The sequence below is a fragment of the Frankliniella occidentalis genome, unplaced genomic scaffold (genome assembly GCF_000697945.3).
Source record: "Frankliniella occidentalis isolate FOCC.00 unplaced genomic scaffold, Focc_3.1 Scaffold58, whole genome shotgun sequence".
Lineage (NCBI taxonomy): Eukaryota > Metazoa > Arthropoda > Insecta > Thysanoptera > Thripidae > Frankliniella > Frankliniella occidentalis.
In genome coordinates, this window is record NW_026267188.1 from 177,061 (window position 1) to 183,986 (window position 6,926).

General features: G+C 56.2%; 1 long non-coding RNA gene across 1 annotated transcript in view; it reads right to left on the reverse strand.

Annotated features, from left to right (window-relative positions):
* The window catches only part of LOC127749491 (uncharacterized), a 10,252-nt gene extending 3,696 nt beyond the window's left edge, over positions 1-6,556 (reverse strand). The window contains exon 1 of the long non-coding RNA XR_008011186.1: positions 6,083-6,556. This is a non-coding gene — a long non-coding RNA (uncharacterized LOC127749491). The remainder of the gene's footprint in view (positions 1-6,082) is intronic.
* Positions 6,557-6,926: the final 370 nt, after the last annotated feature.

The following is a 6,926-nucleotide window of genomic DNA, read 5'->3' on the forward strand; positions in this document are numbered from 1 at the left end:
CCCGCCACATCGCTTCTCCCGAGCGCGTCCTTGTGCGCGCGCCATGTGAAAGGCGCCCTCCCCACTGCTCCACCCTCGGCCATCCCCCCTCTCTCTCTCCCTCCCGCACACCGTCTCTTCAATAAGCGACTCTCCCCCACCGACGGTGTGGCGCGGCGTGCCAGCTTGTCCCTAAAGCGCACCCCTCGACGCGCCCCCAGGCCGCACGCCGCGGACAGCGATCGACAGGTAAGAAATGAACCATCCCTGACCTGGCACCCTGTGCTGGTTGGCATGAGCAGCGTGTGTGCGTGATATTGTCTTTTGGAAGTTTGTCCTTCTGGTCCCACGCGAAAGGGCACTGATTTTGTCCCGGATTTTGTTCTTATGCTGTAAGGGCTACGACAGTTCGATAAAAGTTGTTTTTATTTATTTATTTGGAGTAGGAAGGGGGGTGGTGGGGGTGCAAAACCGCCTGGCGCAACTTGCGTCGACTTTTTCTCTCCCCGACATTTACTCTTTTCATGGTCGGGGAGACGTCTGCCTGCGCCTGCGGCGTACAACAGCGGAGCTGAGGGGTGGAGGGTGATGGTATCAAAAATAAACATGCAGGGAGAAAGCTTCTGCCTCCAGCACGTCGGACGGGCAACGCACGTTAAACCCCCTGCGGTTGTACGTCTGTCTGTCTGGCCGGCGGACTGTCGCTTGAACTCGCAAAGCAGAGAGGAGGGCAGGGAATGTCCCTCCTTTCCGTCCGTCACTTGCATCCCGGGATGTGTAAAGTATAAACATGAGAAACATGTGAAGCCCGTCCCTGACTCCCCACCTTTCTCGGGGTAATACTGAGCCATGACTACAACCTGCGCTTATTTGCAATCGAGAGAAACCTGCTGCTAGTGACCCGAGTGACCTTTCGTTTCTTTTCCCCTATGGTTCGAGTGCAGCAATACGCAGTTTCCACCAATCCAGGGATTTCGATTATCTCTATGCGCTGCCCTACCACCGCACTACCGGTACCTCCACTGCTCTAACCGCTGCGCACCGTCCAGTTCCACTCCCACTACCCCACCCTCCTCCTCTTTTTCATTAAAACTTCAATTCGCCGGCAGAGATTGGGTTTCGCACCGCGCGAGCCAAGCGCGACATCCTCCCATCGCTAGCCGGCCATCCCGAGCCCGAGGTTGCCTACCGGGCACCGGGCAGACCCCTCGACCACCACCAGGTCAGTGCGGGCGCGTGAGTTTTACCATCCATTACTGGTCCAGAAAGCGTGTGTGTGGTTCGCGGGTGTGCTCTCCCCTACATCGCTGCTCGCGCGCTGCGCTCGTCGTGACTCTCCCGGCAGCGCTTTGATCATCGGCCGGGGGAGCAAAAGGGAGAGAGAGGCAGCCCCACAGCAGTGGTGTGGTGTGGTGGCTTCCATTTCGCAGACTGAGTGGCGCGGGGCTGGGCGGGGCGGGGCGGGGGCCGACTGATAAACGAGTCTAGCGGAGGGAGACATGTGTTGCACAACGGCATGGGGCGCCCCGCGCCGAATAATACAGTACTACAGTGCATTTGCGTGCTCTCCCCGCTCTCCCTCCCACATCCTACTCCACGACCACTCTCCCTTCCCACCTCCCTGTCCCCCCCCCCCTTTTCCACGTCGTGCCCCGCGCAGGAGCGGAAGAGAGAACGGGAGGGAAGTTCTGTTCTGTTTATTTGCGCATCGGTCTGGAGGCCATACCGATCAAAGCAACGCAAAGCAGCGGCAGTGGCGGCAGGGACGCCCCGTTCTCCGTTCGCTTATCGGTTACCTCCCCTCTTCCCCCTTTTCCTCCCATCCTCCCTCCCCTCACCCCTCCCCTCCTCCCCCTTCACCTCCGCCTTCTCCTCCCCCTTCTTCCCCTTCTCCTTCCCTTTCTCCTCCCCCCTGTTATTGGCTGCTCCTTGCATTCAGCCATGGCGCGCCGTCTGTATGCAGTGACGCGGTCATTTCCTTTTTGACCGTTTTTGCAGAAGTGAGGGAGTTCCTTATAGAGGAGTGACTCTTTCACTGAAAACTTTTGACCAAAAAATGCTTCATCTATGTTTTGTAAAAAATCCTCTTATGTTAAAGAGCAGTACAGCATTACATTGCAAACTGAATTGCAATAAATTAAAGTTGAGGGAGATGATCAATGAAAAATTACCATTTTCGCATCGATGCGATAACTCCTTATTGCTGCAAATGTTGTAACAATGACAAGATATTTGTTTGGAAGAGTATATCTCAAACCTGAATTTTCAGTGTTTGGCTGCCAACGCGAGCTGTTTCTCAGAGGCGTTTCCCTTCCCTTCCTCGGCCTCGGCCTGTGCTCTGTGCTCCTTCCCGGAAGCTTAGTCAGCCGCACCGTACAGCGCTCGTCTGGAGTCTCTCGAACCCCTACAGGGCAGCCGTGTTTTAATAAAGTTTTGGTGGAGCACACCTTTTCTTTTACGTAAAAGAAGAATCCCCTCTCCGCGTTTGGCCGATGGTGTGAAGGCGAGGAAGGAGAGAGAGAGAGAGGGGGGGGGGTTGAGTGGCCACTCGGAGCGGTGAGCCCTCCTACAGGAAGGAAGAGAGAAAAAATAAAAGGAAAACCATCTTCACAGTTGACAAAGCAGGTAATTTATCTACCTTTCTTTTAACGATGTATTTGATATCTCATCTAAAAACCTGCGGACAAATTTTGGCAGCTCCGTAAACTGCAAAATGAATCCTCTTTCCGACACATTGCAAACCATTTAGTTTGTTATTGTCAGCATTAATGGTTCCAATAATGTTTGTTTGTGGTCTTGTAATAAGCTTGCACAGCTGCAAAAGTTGTGTACCACAAACCAAACATTCGCAACGGCAACGGTTTTCGAAGAATTTTACCGACGAGGATCAAGTCCGCCTGTTTTCTGAATGAGCATACCCGGGGGGCAAATCACTTGCGTACTAACTCGTACAATTTGATCTTGAGTGATTTCCCCCTCGATCATACCGACACAGCGAGTCTAGTCTTTGCCATCCGCAGCCCCCAGTTGGTCACTACGGAAGGGAAGCTGGTGGCTCCGGAGATGCGCTGCGCTGAGGGGGACATGCAGTGTCCTCGATGACCGGAAGGATTTCGACTCCTGACGCCACTCGGGACTATTATGCACTGGAGACAAGTTTGGAAACGAGACCTTTCACAGCGCGGCGGGTCCCGGGTGTCCGGGGGCCCGGGGCCCGGGGCGTGAGGCAGGCGGCGGGGCGGCAGTGCGGCGGAGCGGCGGGGGCCCAGACCAAGGCCGCGCGGTGCCAGCGGGTGGGGCGGGCAGGGGGCGCAGCACAACCGCAGCCTGCCCCTCGCACCCTGCACACTCCTCGCACCCCTCGCACCCCTCGCACCCCGCGCACCCCGCGCCTCCAAGGAACATTAACATCGTCGGAATCTTAATTTGAAACGGCCTTTCGGGACTTACGCTGAGCGCGAAAGGCTGTAGACCTCAACCTCCCCCACCCCCTTCTCCTGACCCCTTCTCTCCTCCTCGGTCTTCCCTTCCCCCTTTTCCTCATTCCCTTTCAAAGAGGATTATTATACGCCTTGCCAAATTACCAGACAGCCAAAAGGACCAAACCCGACCCAAATTTCGAATGCGGAAGCTTTTCAAAAGTTCCTTGATTAGCCGCATTGTTTGTGCTCCCTCTAAAGTCAAGTGCTAGTCGTGTGGTCGTTTTGTTCCAGCTGTGCTCATAAGGCAGAGCTCAACCTGAAATAACGTCACACAGCAATAGGCCATTCTAGCAAGCTGGGACGAAAAACTCAAAAAATGAAAGAGTGCCGGAAACAGAACTCGTAAACAGCCAGTTATCACTTTTGTAATATAGCCTCAAATTTTGATTTTTTTCTTCTTACCAAAACGTTATTAAAGATTGAGCTGTATCATTTTCTGGTCGTTACCACCGGCTTGTTGTGTTCTTCTTCCCGACTCGCAAGAATGGTCTTTTGATGCCGTCGCAAGTTAAAGGCGAGGGGTTTTTCACTCGAGATTTTCGTGTCATGATCAGTGTTTTACACGATATTACGCCAGGTTTTTTTACGTAAATTTGACCACTTAAGAGGTTCTTTGGCGTTTTTCGATGTATTACACGCGTAATACCTCCGCAATACCCTAATCTGGTGTACGCGGTATTACGGAAATGAAAACCTCTTCTGATGAAGGTGCTAACTAAGCTCACACTACTCGGCGCCTGCTTGACTCGCGATCATTCTGAAGCCAGTTCGCTGAACATTGCCGCCTACCGGTCGGGGGACAGGCAATCCGAGGGCACCTCCTGTGCATTGCATGCGTACCGAAGGGTTGCCAACGTGGGCGTGTGCTGGGCCCGCTTCATGCAGCCTGAGCTAACCCCGAGAGGCAGATCACTCCTGAATTGGGTGTACAAATTTCATGAATTGGATTTGGATTGAATTGGATTCGAACCGGTTGAATTATTTTTGATTTGGTTTTAATTATTGCGATTTTATTTTACTATGAATCAGCGTGACTTGGCGTAGATTGTCTTGAATCACATGTGAACTGTCTCGGATTGGACTGAATTATTGAATTATTTTTGAATTGGTTTGAATTATTTATAATTAAGAAATTTCTAAATTGTGTTGAGTTAAATAGAATTGGTTTGAATTAGTTTGAATTGGGCAGAATTAGGGGTGAACACTTATTAGCACACTGCAAACAATTATGACAGGAAAATGAAATTTGGAAACGGAGAGGAATGTACGGGGCATCCACAGTAACGCCGAAGATCGTTCCGAATAAGACTCTAATTTTTAAACAGTGCAGGGGAGTTATCCATTCCTCGGCTCACCCTGAGCTCCGGCGGTTGACTTCATATCCAACCAATTCCGATTCCACGCCACGATTTAACGCGTAATTACCACCGGGCGTTTCTTTGGATGCGCTCTAGTGTTCCGCAATTGCAAACTTGCGAGGGCCGCTGGGGCCCTCAGGGAATTGGCACAACGCTGGAACGCATTCACAGAAACATCAGGGCGCGCTCAAAGTTACATCAAACTTGGTTCGCTAAATGCACTCGTCGGAAAAGTTTTTACTCTCTCTCGCCCCCACTCCTCCGCGGGCCTCCCCTCTTAAATTTTGTAAATCAACTAACTAGCTTCTAGGAGATGCCGAGAGGAGGGATGGTATAATACGTTCACCAAACTGAGTCGTTAGTTAGTTGGCGGTTCGCGGCAGCGCGACCTCTTATAGCAGGTCCGTCCCTTGCCGCCTGCAGACGACGGGGTAGGCAACCCGTGCGCACGGCTGCGTGCCAGCCGAAGGGTTGCCTACGCGGCGGGCGCGCTGCTCCGCTGCTAGTCCGCTGGTCGGAGCAGCGGCGGGTGTCCGCGAGCAGGAAGTAGAGAGTAACGCGAGGAGGCGGAGGCTGTGCGCTGCCTGTTTATGGGGGTTCTAGTCCGGGCAGCAGCATGGAAGGCTTTGCCTCCGCTTTACTGGCCTTCAAAGCGACGGCGCGGGATGGCCGAGGCCCTTCGGCTGCCTCCCGGGCCCGGGGGTCCGGTCATTCCGCCCCTGCTATTTGGGGCTCGCGTATAACGCCTTGTCGGCAAATAATGACGGTGAAACGGGCGTGTCCCGAGGACGGGGAAGTTATGGCGGGGGCCGCGAGGCGCGGGCGGCCCGAGCCCGGCAGTCAACACATGGGGGAGGCCGTGGGGAGGCTGGGAGACCGGGGCCGGCCGCTAGGGCATGGGGGAGGCGGGAAGGCGGAGGCCGTGAGGAGGCCGAACGTAGAAGGCGAGGGCTGGGGCCGGGGCAGTCAACATCAACACCTGGGGAGGCACGCGTGCGGCTGCGGCTGCAGCCGGTCGCCCAGCAGAGTCTGTCTGAAGGATGAGCGGACAGCACGTTTACATGCGACTGGAGGCCAGGGTCGAGGCCGGAACCGGTAGCGGAGGTTTCGCGCTACTGGTGAACCCACGCATCCCCTCTACGGCGCTGCTACGCACCCCATCACAATACGGGCAGGTGTTGACGACACTGACTGTACCGATACGGGCTCTCCCCGCAGACGGTGCTGACACTCACCCTCACACGGGGCGTACACGTGACTCACCGAGGTCCATTCAGTTACCCCGGGGGTCGGGCTGTCGTCGCCGTCACCTGCGGTCAAGCCCGCCTGCTGCGGCGGGCGCACCCCGCTGTGGCGTGGTCGGGCGTGGCGGGGCGGGCGGGGCGTGGCGGGGCGCCACAGGTAAAGGGCTCGACTCGGCTGCGACGTGCGCGCGGCGCCGGCTGCGACGCGTCCTCCCGCGGCAAGGCTCGCTACGACACTGCGCTGCGCCGCCCCAACCCTGGGCAGCGTGGTGCGGCCCTGCTACCCCCTCCACGGCCGCGCCACCCCATGGACCCAGCTCCGCTCGGGCCGGAGCGAGCAGGGTGGAGGGGGTATCGCGGCTTGTCCTGCGCGGGCAAGAGCCAGGAGGGGGTGTTCTGCTACCGATTGGTAAACTTTCTGCCAGGCAAATATGAAAAGGACGTCTCGGACCAGGCAGGGAGCAGGGAATCGCACCGGGGCGCTCGCCGCTCTCGGGACGGGACCTCCCCATTCACTGCCCCGCCGCGGCCCCGCGCCCCTCGCCCGCGCCGGCCTCGCAGCGCGCCCCGCCCAGCCACCGGATCGATAGGGGGAGCGAGAGAGAGGGAGCGAGAGAGACGCAGAGGGACGGCGGGGGAGATAGAGTGCTGGCGAGAGAGACGGGGATACGTAGAGAGCCGGAGCGGCGGGTGGAGGGAGGGAGAGATGGAGATTGTGACCGAGCCACCGAGTCTGTGTGTGTGTGTGTGTGTGTGTGTGTGTGTGTGTGTGTGAGAGAGAGAGAGAGAGAGAGAGAGAGAGAGAGAGAGAGAGAGAGAGAGTGTGTGTGTGTGAGTGAGTGAGTGAGTGAGTGAGTGAGTGA